This window comes from Nycticebus coucang, chromosome X (assembly GCF_027406575.1).
Source record: "Nycticebus coucang isolate mNycCou1 chromosome X, mNycCou1.pri, whole genome shotgun sequence".
Lineage (NCBI taxonomy): Eukaryota > Metazoa > Chordata > Mammalia > Primates > Lorisidae > Nycticebus > Nycticebus coucang.
The window spans coordinates 105,264,989-105,278,400 of record NC_069804.1 but is presented as its reverse complement, the minus strand read 5'-3'; the positions used below and the strand labels follow the sequence as shown (position 1 = coordinate 105,278,400).

The 13,412-nt window shown below is 36.5% G+C and overlaps 1 protein-coding gene and 1 non-coding gene across 4 annotated transcripts in view; both read right to left on the bottom strand.

The window, feature by feature from the left end:
* The window catches only part of DIAPH2 (diaphanous related formin 2), a 1,060,116-nt gene that overhangs the window by 621,137 nt on the left and 425,567 nt on the right, over positions 1-13,412 (bottom strand). The window lies entirely within an intron of this gene.
* On the bottom strand, positions 10,668-10,775 carry LOC128578692 (U6 spliceosomal RNA). Its single transcript, XR_008377832.1, has one exon. It is a non-coding gene; the product is annotated as a U6 spliceosomal RNA (small nuclear RNA).

The window sequence follows — 13,412 nt, the reverse complement described above, 5'->3', positions numbered from 1 at the left end:
AGCTGTGATGCCACAGCACTCTACCCAGGGCAATAGCTTGAGGCTCTGTCTCAAAAAAAAGTTGGCTCACAGTAGCAACAAATGAGATTTTAAGAGAAAGCCAAGGATCCTCAAGATACATTCTGTTTACTCTGTGACTCTGCTAGGGATATAGAAGTTTGGGGAATAAATAAGAATGCATTTCATGCATTAATTAAAACTATGTACATAATAAATACTAAAATAAATATTAGATACCATTGCCTCTCTCTTCTCTTGTAAGTGCAGTTCTCACAAGGGCAGAAGAGATGACAAAGAAAAAAACAATCTCCTATCAAAAAGGAAAGTAAAAGGTAGTTGAAACATTAATTTATTCTTGCTTACTATACAAACACTCCTATTTTCCCAGGCCACTGAAAACAATCAAGGCAGGCAAAGATTTGAAATATGTGAAAAAGAAGATAGAAAATATTTCATTCAATAAACACTGGAGTCTTCAAAAAAGGGAAAATTCTGTCTAACCAGAATTCAGAGTTGAACTAGACAAAAATGCTAAGCAAGAATACCATAGTTTAGTTTCATTGTTTTTGCACACCCTATAGTCAGTTTAAAGCTTATGTAATTTAGAACAACAAATCTTAAGAACCAAACTCTAGTGAAAGTGTATTTTCTTAAATACAGTACCCTGTTTTAGGTTAAGGTCAATTTCAGTTATATTCCTAGCTCTATAGCATGCCGATACTACCTATAAACAATGAAAATAATGATAACCTGAGTTCAACATGTAAGCTGTGTATCAACACAAATGGAGTCAACTTGTCCATAACCTAGTCAATAGGTTAGCTCAGTTGCTCAGTTAAATACTGGGTCACTGATAATCACAACTGGTGTGTGTGCCTCTGCGTGTGTGTATCATGAAATAGATTATATTTGATATAGTTAGGCAGCTTCAGTTTAACAATGAGCTTCCATGAGGTACTTTATTCTACTAAATGCCAGAAACAGTTTGGATTGAAAGCTTTCACAAATTAAAAAAAAAATTAAAATAGAAAAAAAAAAGAGTTCTTGGAAGAGGGCCCAGCTATAGGAAACTCTCCTTTGAAAACTAGCTTTTAATAATAATATATTCAGTGCTGTAGAGCATTTTTAATATTACTACAAAAGATGTAATATTGAACAAGAACATAAGTCTAGTCATTTATTGTAGAATAATTGGTAATTGCCTACTGTGTACCTTTTATTAATTTTTGAGGCCAAGAATTAGATAATAGAGGGTCCTGTGCTGTTTATAAAGGCATAGATAAGATGAAAGCAATTATTATGATTTAACACTAAATCTCAGGGAAAAGCAAAACTAAAATGTATACCTATCTTCAATTTTTGGCCCCTAAAATTCTTACTAGTTTTCCAAAATTTATAGACTACAGATAGAGCTATTACCATATAAAGTTTAAAAAAAAAAAGAAAAGAAAAAAAAACTTATAAAGCGTAGAATGAATCCTGATTTATATATATAAAAAAAATCAGAAATACCTCTAATTGAAGGTTTTACTGGAAGCTTAGTGAAGATAAAAGAGAAGGTAATAGCCCAGGTAAGAAGCAGCTAATAGTCTCAGACAGCAAATAAATTTGACTGTATCAGGACAGCAACCTGCTGACTTTTTTTCTTCGCAAAGTATTTCAAACCTGCTGTGCTCACCATTAGGCTGGCCTTTACTTCACCCCAGCCACTTCAGACCTATCACTGTGGGAGATCATTGTTGCTTCTCACATGGCTGCCACCAAAGTGTGCGTCTGCTTTTAGCACAGAACACTTTGAATCTGAACTTAAGCACTGGTTATAACTTCAGAGATGGAGCAGTACGCCAATACATAAAGTCAGGAACATTAGTGTCATAAAGAAATACAATCAAATTAAAATCTTCAAACTGGCTTATAAGAAATGAAAGATTCCTGCTTCTTACTGGAAACTCATTCAAAAATATCTCTTAAAGCACATGAACTCCAAAGTTGAGGGTGACAATCCATGAACAAGAACAAAACAAGTACTAATACAGTTTGCCCTTGAATAATACAAGTTTGAACTGTGCAGATCCACTCATGCATGGATTTTCTTCCCCCCTCTGGCACCCCTAAGACAACACCAACGCCTCCTCTTCTGCTTCTTATTCTGCCTACTTAACATGAAGACAAAGAGGAAGAAGACCATTATCATGACCCACTTCCACTAAATGAATAGAATATGTATTTTCTCTTCCTTATGATTTTCTTAATAATATTTTCTTTATTCTAGCTCACTTTATAATAAGAATACAATATGTAAATATAATACACATAACATATAAAATATGTTAATCAACTGTTTATGTTATCAGTAAGGCTTTCCAAAGTAAGTCATTAGTAACTGTGTTTTGGGGGAATCAAAAGTAGAATGTGTGTGGCACCCATTGCTCAGTGGGTAGGGCATCGGCCACATACATGGAGGCTGGCAGGTTCAAAATTGGCCACAGTCAGCTAAAACAACAACGGCAACCGCAATAAAAACATAGCCGGGCATTGTGGCAGGTACCTGTAGTCCCAGCTACTTGGGAGGCTGCAAAAGTTTGAGATTGCTTGTGAGCTGTGACACCATGGCACTCTACCTAGTGTGACAGGTTGAGACTCTGCCTCAAAAAAAAAAGAAGTACTATGTGAATGTATGACTATATATGGCATCAAATGTATATCTACCCTTCCATTTAGATCTCTTGAAACTAATCTCATAAGACATTTCAAAGGATAGATCTGGTATCTAGTGCACTATTCAAAGAAAACTGAGGCACATCTGATGTAGTAGATATAAATGGGTATAGAAAATAAAATGGTTATACCTAATTAACATCGTCCTTAAAGTACATCTTCCAAAATAATTTTTTTTACACATTATGGGTATAACACGAGTTATACATACTGTTATTCTGTATGCTTAATACAGAGGAAAAGATTACAGGTTCTAATTATAAGTGATTTTTTGCCTATTATTTACCTAGGACAAGTATAGCTAAAGACAAAAAAGGTACAACAGGAATCCTAAATGGCTGTGAAATATTTTCAGTCCACCTCCTTTTATATCTCTGCTGTTAAACCTTTACTTATCCATTCAGCCTCAAATAAAGTGTCACTTTCTCTATGAAAACTTCTCCAACTACCACTACATTCTTCACCTACCTACAACACTAATAAAGTATTTTCCACTTGCTACCCTCCTTAATTGATGCTCATGTATGTACCTTATTTCCTTACCTAAATCACAAACTCATAAAGAAGAGAACACGCTTGATACAATATTATCTCCCACATCCATCTCAAATTTCAACATATCTGGAAAATGATACTCGGGAAATATATTATGAGACTGAAATATGTGAACTATTAGAGTGGGAAAATGATAAAGATACAGGAAGACAAATGTAGATGTGACAATCTTCTGTCTTCAAGATGTAACTAAAGCCTGAGCCCATCTTGGGCTCAGAGAAGAAAGAATAGCTGATTAAGACTACAAAACAATAATCAAAAAGGTATGAGCCCACCAATCCAGGAATGGATTAACAAGTTGTGGTATATGTATACCATGCAATACTATTCAGCCACTAAAAAAGATGGAGACTTTACATCTTCTGTATTAATCTGGATGAGGTGGAACACATTCTTCTTAGCAAAGCATCACAAGAATGATGAAGAATCCAATGTATTCAATTCTTATATGAGGATAATTGATGACCTAGTTCATGGTGGGGGGTAGGGGAACGGGGGAGCAGAGAGAGGGAGGGAGTGGGGTGGGGGTCGTGGTGACACACCCCTTGCGGGAGGGACACAATTATAAGAGGGACTTTACCTAACAAATGTAATCAGTGTAGCCTGGTTCTTTGTACCCTCGATGAATCCCCAACAATAAAAAATAAAAACAAAAACAAAAAGGTATGAACAACAGAAGAATTCATTGTCCCAACAGTGAAAAACAAAAATGTTTCAGTAAGAGAAAGTAATCAATAGTTTGTCAAAAGTAGCAGGAAGGGCAAAAGCATAGTCTAAATCCTGAAGAGAAAAAAAACAAAGACCTGAAGAAAATATGCCATCTCGATCATATAAAGAGATTTTTAAATGAACAATGATTACAGAAGTCTTAAGAATCAAAAAAGAAGAGACCACTTACTTTAGAAGTTTAGTAGGAAAAATAACTGTGAAGGAGACAAACAAAATGACTGAATCCTAGCTTTGTGTAAGTTTATCTATTACAAGAAGGCACTTGATTGTCAAATTCAAGAACAGCTTTTATGCCCCAAATGATTTCAGAACAAACCCAGCATACAGTGATTTACTGGACAAGATCAATACAAACTGTGCAAAAGAGATTATACTGTTCAGCGACCCATGTTGCATCAATATCTATAATGGAATGAGACAAGGTGATACAATGGCCCAAAGCTTCCTGGAATTGCTCTTTAATGAAATCAACCAGGAAAATAAAGTCCACACAGACAGTAAGCAAGTACCACACCCTCTTTTTACTAATGACAAAATAGCATTCCCCAGTGTCATAGGAAGACAAAAATAGTTATGTAGCAATACCAACAGAACTAGGCTAAAAATTATTGTTTTAGAGAACCAAATGTTTATACAACAAGCATGACCCACAGGCCCTGTCAATCTTTCTAGCAAAGAAATACAACAACTCCATCTGTATGTTCCAACAAATGAAGAAAAGTGGTATATTCAATGGTAAATGCCACAGAAGCAGCAATCTATGACATTTTTATTAGCATACAAAAAGTTACTGGGGGCGGGCCCCTGTGGCTCAAAGGGGTAGGGTGCCAGCCCCTTATGCTGGAGGTGGTGGGTTCAAACCCAGCCCTGGCCAAAAAAAAGTTACTGGATAACAAATTGCTAATGAAGATTAGAGCACAATTTAATTCTCTCACCTCAGGGCTAAACTAAAATCTGAAGTATTTATTATCTACAACATTACCTAAAGAAAATAAAATGGCTGTCAGGATACCGATGGTGTCCTGAATGAGAGAAATCTGACACTATGCAGATCTAATGGAAGTCATAAAGCTTCCCGGTAGCCTCCCAATAAAACGATAGGTGGCTTTCTCAACTTATAGACTGTACTCGTAGTCTTACTAAAAGAAAATATTCTAATAAAAGAATGAAATTTTCTGGGTCCTTTTAGTGAAAAAAAAAATCATGCTGCCTCAAACAATTTCAATGCAATACAATTAATGAAATAGTTAAGTTCCTAGTAGGGAGCACGGTGTTATGTAGGAAGTGAAAGAGTTCCAGGAAACAGTCACTGGCCTTTAGAAAGTGATAACGTCCAACATAATTGCCAAATTAACAGTTCCATTAAATTTCGGTTTTAAGTTTTATTTAAAAAGAAATCACTTTTAAATCTCCCCATGTATTTGTATGACATGTATAACTTACTATTTAGTAATAGCGCACAGAGCAAATATTTAATTTCCTTTCTAATACTAGTTATTTTAATGATGTTGATTATTGTATATTATCTTCTATTTCTTGAGTATCTTAGATCATGTATCTTTAACACTTAATTATCATAACACTTCAGAGTAAGTATCCTATTTTTATAATACCAAAACTTAGGCTCAGACAGGTGAAATAAGTTTGTCCATACAATGACATGGACTAGATCCAGGATTCAAACCCAGATCAGTCTAGCTTCCAATCTATATTCATTCCACTATAGTAAACTACCTCCTTTAGTGTGTTGGCCTGTTATTTCATTAAGTCAAGTACAGTATATAAAACATAAAGTAGAGTGACTGACCCTCCATATGCCCCATCAAAAATGTCAATTTCCATTCAATGGCCCCCAGTAATCATTCTATGAACATGTACTACAGACAGTCTAACAGAGTCAGCTATACAAAGAAATGGGATTCTGTAGGTATAGGTAAAGATATCAGACATAGAAAATTTCATTACTGAAAAGGATGAAAAAAATCTGTTTTAAAGAAACATATATGAATCAATGAATATATCCACTGATATATCCCATGGTAATTCAAGCATGATGCAATGACTTAACTGTTCCTCAAAGGCAAAGGTGATTATTCGCTGGCAGTTTTCTGGGCTATTCTTTTAATGCATATGGTCATTATCAGTTTGAAAATAGGGAATTTCAATATGAATTGTGCTTAAGTAATCCCAGTAATTTATAACCCACGTTAAAAATGAACACTCAAAAGATAACATAAAACCTAGCCTTCTATACAAAGTAGTATAAAATTTCCCTGGCATAAAATACCTTTGGGAATGAGATGCCTCTTGGCAAAATAAAAAGTATCAAAATAATAACAAAAAACCTGTCAAATACAATAAGAGGGAAGCTGCTGCATTTTCAGCAGTTATTAAATACTGAAGTTTACCACCACATAAAGGCTCTTACAGTTACATCCTCAATACTTGGCCACATTGAAACCTTTTAAAGCATGTAATCAATGAAACTGAAATGCATAAACACACATAATGAAAAAAAAGTACTTCAAGATGATCACTAGAAAAATGAGAGCGCCATTCTCTTAGATGAGAAATGAACCAAGAAGTATTTGTTCTTTGTTCTCTTCACTCCTTCCTAGAAATTGTCCTACTGGTTTAAGAATTGAAATTATATAACATCAGATAGGAGAGATCTTGCTATCTTTCCACTACTGAATGTAGGGAACTACTGAATTTATTAAATAACCAACATAGTCTTTTCCCTTGAAACTTTCTCCTCAATGACTTCACAGTCTAGACTTCAATGATCAACAATCCTATGTTTCCCACTAGTCTTTTAGTTTTTCATATTGTATTCTCTTCTTTTATCTACTCCTTAAATATTAGTGACCCCAAATTCCCCATGTTCTCATCTTTTTACTTCATGTCCCTGCCCTGTGTGATCCACTACCCTGATTTTAATCATTAATCTATGGGCTTACGTTTCTTACATTTGTATTTCCAGCTTTGCTCTTTTCCCTGGATTGCAGACTCATAAATCCAATTTCTTAGCTCTTCCATGGGACCTTCACATAAAGATTCTCCAACATGGACTCATGCTCAGTTACCTGATAAGCGTTTTATGTGTTTCCTACTTTGGTGAAAGGCATCATAACAAACATAATAAATATCATAGAGGTAAGAAACTTTCAAGTCATCTTTGACTTTTCTCTCCCTAAGTCTGCCCTATTTTCCCTGCAAAATTCTACTCCATTTCCAATGCCTTGTTCAGAGTCTTCAACATTCATTCACTAATTCATTTATTCTGTAGCTAAAACATGCACTATGGTAAGTAATACGAATGTAAAAATAATTAAAGCACAATATCTGTCTTGCCAGGAATAGATGAATAGCTATACCAATGTATTATAGTGAAATAAATAGAAAAGCTACCAATTTACAGTAGATTCATAGATTATTCTTTATTTTTTTTGAGACAGAGTATCACTTTGTCACCCCTGGTAGAGTGCTATTGCATCATAGTTCACAGCAACCTCAAACTCTTGGGCTCAAGTGATTCTCTTGCCTCAGTTTTTTGTTTTCAGTAGAGGCAGGGTTTTAATCTTGCTCAGGCTGGTCTAGAACTCATGAACTCAATCAATCTACCTGCCTCAGAGTGCTAGGATTACAGGTGTGAGCCACTGGACCGGGCCAATTCCTGGATTTTTGTTTTGCTTTGCATTTTTCCCCTTTCATTCTTACTATTCCAATTTCTTCTACGTATTTATTACTATGGTTATCTTTTAAAATATTAAGATGTTGGGCAGCGCCCGTAGCTCAGTGGGTAGGGCGCTGGCCACATGCACCAGCACTGGTGGGTTCGAACCCAGTCCCAGCCTGCTAAAAACAAAAAAATAGCCAGGCGTTGTGGTGGGTGCCTGTAGTCCCAGTTACTCAGGAGGCTGAGGCAAGAGAATTGCTTAAGCCCAAGAGTTTGAGGTTGCTGTAAGCTGTGATGCCACTGCACTCTACTGAGGGCAACAAAGTGAGACTGTTTTTCTTTTCAAAAAGGAAAAAAGAAAAGAAAAAGATGATATTAGTTGTCCTACTTTTTTTCTCACTACCTACAGTAAAAGCTTAAATAATAAGAATAGCATTCAGTCCCTTTCATAACCCAGCTCCAAGATAACTTAATGGCCCCCCAGATACCTTAATGTTCCAGCCATACTAGAGTACTAACTATTCTTGAATAAAGTCAGGACTTTACAAGTCTATACACCTCTGCTGAATGTTCTTCATATCCCATTGTTTCTCAGCCTGAACACATTTGACTGGGCTGAAATACCATCTCCTCTGAGAAGTAGAAATGATTATTCCTTCCTCTGGGCCTCTATACTGTTTTGTTCCTATCATGAATGGAGCACTTAATGTACTACATTACAACTGGTTTAGATATCCAGATCCCCAGTTAAATGTGAGCTACTTAAAGCCATCAGCCAGATCATAGCCACCTTTTTATCATTACAAAGTAGTACCTATTTGACACATAATAGGCAAATGAAAATAATGCTTGCTGAATTAAATAAAAGTACAATATAGCCAACCTGTAAAAATTCCTAAATTCCACAGGTTAGAAACTAAAAAGTGTCCTAATTTAACAAATTCAAAACCACACCTTCCAGTCATTGGCCTTCAACACTTATATCTATAATTAAAATGCATTTGATATACCACAGTCATTCATTGGTACATATTACACTTAATGGCTAGTCAATCATTGACTTCTGTTTTGATTCCATCTCTGCTATGAAACTTAACAGCTAGCATATGTCTTTCTCTGGTAAAAACCCATTACTGATGGCAGAGAACAACTAAGATTTTCCCAAGGCAAAATCCTACAATGGTAAGTCACTGTATGTGACAAGCAGAGCCTCCATAGGCTGTCCTAGAGTCTGCAGCAGCTGCGTGCAGGCAGACAGCTTCACTCAATGCTCTCCAGGACTGAACTGAAAAATCATAATCCACATACATACACACAGAAGCACACATCTATTCATTATTAAGGGCTCATTAAAAAGATAATGCTCAGTGTAGAACATATTGATTCTTTTCCTAAACTTTTTCCTTTTTAAAACATTTATTTTGTGAATGAAGAGGGAGAGAATTATGTGTGAGAGGGCCTAGAAACTACAACTACAGACAGAACATAGTTTTTGTCCATGAAATGACCTCCTGAATCACTCTGATTCTTCAATATAGGTTATTATAATAATGTCTTTCTCTGTTTCAAAAATGAGTATTATTAACAAATAATTAGTTGGATCAGAAAAAGACCATGTACCTTATCTTTGTATTCAAGTATCAATACCTCATGTTTAGGAAACTGTAGCATAAGAATAAAGTCATTTTGAGATGTCAGAAGTCCACATAAAAAATGAGTCACTGGACTTCTGCATGGAAGAGCATATACCCGGACATAAATTCCTAGTGAAGAGAACTAAACATGATGACTATTTTAAAAACAAATTAAAATATATAGATAATCTGGCAAGACAGTGAGAACTATCTAGAGGCCAAAAACTAAGTGAAAGATGAACTTAGATAAATATCAGTAAAGTCAGCTTTGACCTTAAGTGAATTTGCTAAACACAGATGAAGCTGAGCTTCAGTTTCCAAGGCCTCAAGTATGGAGAAATTTAGAAACCAAGACTAAGACCTAAAAAAAGTGGAAAGAGTAGGGCTGGGAGTGGTGGCTCCTAGAACTCTGGGAGGCCAAGGTTGGTGGATTGCCTGAGCTCACAGGTTCAAGACCAACCTGGGCAAGATTGAGACCGCCATCTCTAAAACTAGCTGGGTGTTGTGGCGGGCGCCTGTCATCCCAGCTACTAGGGAGATTGAGTAAGAGAGTCACTTGAGCCCAAGAGTTTGAGGTTACTGTGAGCTATGACACCACAGAACTCTACTGAGGGTGACAAAGTGAGACTCTATCTCAAAAAAAGGGGGTGGGGGGAAGAGTAATGGGAAATGGAGATGTAAACTGCAAAGGACTATACTTCAGTTTAATAGTAACATACAAGTAAACTTGCTTCTCTCTTAAGGGAACTGAAAAGAAAATTGGCCCTTTCAAACCTTGATGCTGAATGAAGAACATAAAAATCTTCTCTGAGAATTCTTAGTCCAAAGTTAACCTTTATATAGCCTAAATTCACAGTTTCTGAATAGCCTAATAAAAAAAGAAAAAAAGAAAAGAAAACTTAAGCAAACAATTTAACATGAGCCTAAATTGGTAGCAACCCAGTAAAAGCAAACATCAATCTCCTTTTAAGGATATTAACCCTCACACTGGGCCACAAAATATTCCCACAGATAAATGTACAAGAACTACTAAGCATGTTTAACATATTTAAAGAAATGAAAGAGATGAAAATATTTATAAAGAACAAGATATCATCAAAATTAGCAGATATAAAAAAGAATCCAATAGGGCGGTGCCTGTGGCTCAAAGGAGTAGGGCGCCGGCCCCATATACCGGAGGTGGCGGGTTCAAACCCAGCCCCGGCCAAAAACGGCAAAAAAAAAAGAAAGAAAGAAAAAGAAAAAAAGAATCCAATAAAATTTCTTAAAATTAAAAAAAGGTAATACAGTTGAGTCTTGAACAACATGGATTTAAACGGAGAGGGTCTACTGTTTCGTAGATTTTTTTTTTTTTAAATATGGAAAGCTTCACGAATTTGCTTGCCATCCTTGTGCAGGGGGCCATGCTAATCTTCTCTGTATCATTCCAATTTTAGTATATGTGCTGCCAAAGCAAGCACTTTTGTAGATTTTTTTTATTTTTTCCTTTTGGAGACAGGGTTTTGCTCTTTTGTCCAGGCTATAATGTAGTGGCATCCCCATAACTCACTATAGCCCCAAACTCCTGGGTTCAAGAGATCCTCCTGTATTATCCTCCTGAATAGCTCGAACTACAAGTGTCACCACGCCCAGCTAATTTTTTTATTTTTTGTAGAGAGGAAGTCTTGCTATTGCCCAGGCTGGTCTGAAACTCCTGGCCTCAAATGATCCTCCTGCCTTGCCCTCTCAAAATGCTAGGATTACAAGTATGAGCCACCACGTCCACCTTTATTCATGGATTTTCATCCATTTCTGCCACCCCTGAGATAGCAAAACCAACCCTTCTTCTTCCTCCTCCTCAGCCCAATAGAAATGCAAACAATGAGGATAAAGCTTTTTATGATGATCCACTTTCACTTAATGAACAGTAAATACATTTTTTTCTTCCTTAGGATTTTCTGTTCTCCAGCCTACTTTATTATAAGATAATAGCATATAATACATAAACATATGAAATATGTTAATTGACTGGTTTATATTATCAGGCAGTCTTCTGGTCAACTGTAGGCCATTAGTTTTTAGGGAATCAAAAGTTACACATGTTCTAGCACTCTGGAAAGTCAAGGCAAGAATCAATAGAATTCAGGAGGTCGAGATCAGTGTGAGCGAGAGCATGACCCAATCTTTACTAAAAATAGAAAAATTAGCCAAGCCTTGTAGCAGGCACCTGTAGTCCCAGCTACTTGGGAGGCTAATGCAAGAGAATTCCTTGAGTCTAGGAGTTTGAGGTTGCTGTGAGCTAGGCTGAGGCCATGGCCCTCCAGCCCAGGCAACCGAGCAAGACTACATCTCAAAAAAAAAAAAAAAAAAAAAAAAAAAAAAAGTTATACTTGAATTTTCCATTGTGCAAGGTGATGAGAGGAGGGTTGGTGGGTTGGTGGGTTGGTGCCCCAACCCCTGTGTTGTGATTAACATTTTAAAACTCAGAGGGTGGGTTTAACAGCAGATGAAAAAGAGCTTAAGAGATATTAATAAAATACAAGATACAGGTGAAGGAATTTTCCAGATTTTATCCTTGAGAGATCAATCGATGAAAACATAGTTAAATGAGGTTAAGAGAAATGATGCATAGAGTTCCAAGGTGTGATTTCCATATTTTCCAAAATCCAGGACATCAGAAATGGGAGGATGGGGAAGGCAGGGGCAGTATTTGAGGAGATAATGGCTCATAATTTTCCAGTGTTCAGAAAGACACAATACATATGAAGTACCTGGAGGCAATTAAGTTAATTTGGAACTAGGTTTTGGAAGGCAGAGAGTGCCATGCTTATTACTCAAGATTTATCCTATAGTTAGTGAGAAACAAAAAATTAAAGAAATGGGCTGGGCGCAGTGGCTCACACCTGTAATCCCAGCACTCCAGGAGGCTGAGGTGAGTGGATCGCCTGAGCTCACAAATTCAAGACCAGCCTGAGCTAGAGTGAGACCCCATCTCTAAAAATAGCCGGGCATTGTAGCAGGTGCCTGTAGTCCCAGCTACTTAGGAGGCTGAGGGAAGAGGATCGCTTGAGCCTAAGAGTTTAAGGTTGCTGTGAGCTATGACACCACAGCACTCTACTGAGGGTAACAAAGTGAGGCTCAGTCTCCAAAATAATGATAATAATAATAATAATAAAGTAATAACATCTTTTTAACAAGATAACCCTAGACATGAAGTATGACTTCATCTCTATATTACTTATAGGTCTTTTATATGTTTGATATAGTCTTAGTTGTACACATGTCTCATTTTTTGTTTGTTTGTTTGTTTTGTTTTGTTTTGAGATAGAGTTTTGCTTTGTTGCCTGGGCTAGAGTGCAGTACTGTCATCATAGCTCACTGTAACCTAAAATTCCTGGGCTCAAGCCAGCCACCCTCCTGCCTCAGCCTCCCAAATATCTGGGACTATAAGTACATGCCATCATATCTAGCTAATTTTTCTATTGTTTTGTAGAGATGGGGTCTTGCTTTTGCTCAGGCTGGTACTGGTACTGGTACTGGTCTGGTACTCCTGGCCTCAAGCAATCTTCCCACCTTAGTCTCCCAAAGTGCTAGGATTACAGGATTGAGCTATCACTTCCAGCGGACATGTCTTATTCTTGCACATTAAACTCCTAGAGGTTACGATCCAAGTCTAATTTAGTGATTTTTATAGACACCTCAAAATACCTAGCAAAACAGCTTTCATATAAGAACTCAATAAATATTCTTTGTATTAACGAATAAATGGCTCATAAGAAGCACTGATATTCAGTAAGCACTAAATAGAAGGTCTATAAATTGAATCATGAGCATCCAAAATTCCTATTGTTTGTCAGTTTTTATTTTTAACTAAAGTAGCTAATGAGAAAAATGATAATAAAAAACAAATCAGGTTAGCTCAAGTTCTTCACAGAATGTCTTATCTCAGATTGAATGGAGAAATTGGTACTTCTTTAGCCCAGATATGCAATTCTAACACAGAAACGAGCTGTGGAAATGAGGCTGGCTGCAGCTTTCATTTTCCTTCTTATAGGCAAACCATCGAGCTAATTATAGAAATCCCACAATATCGTTAAAAATGTATTCAGCTATTTAAT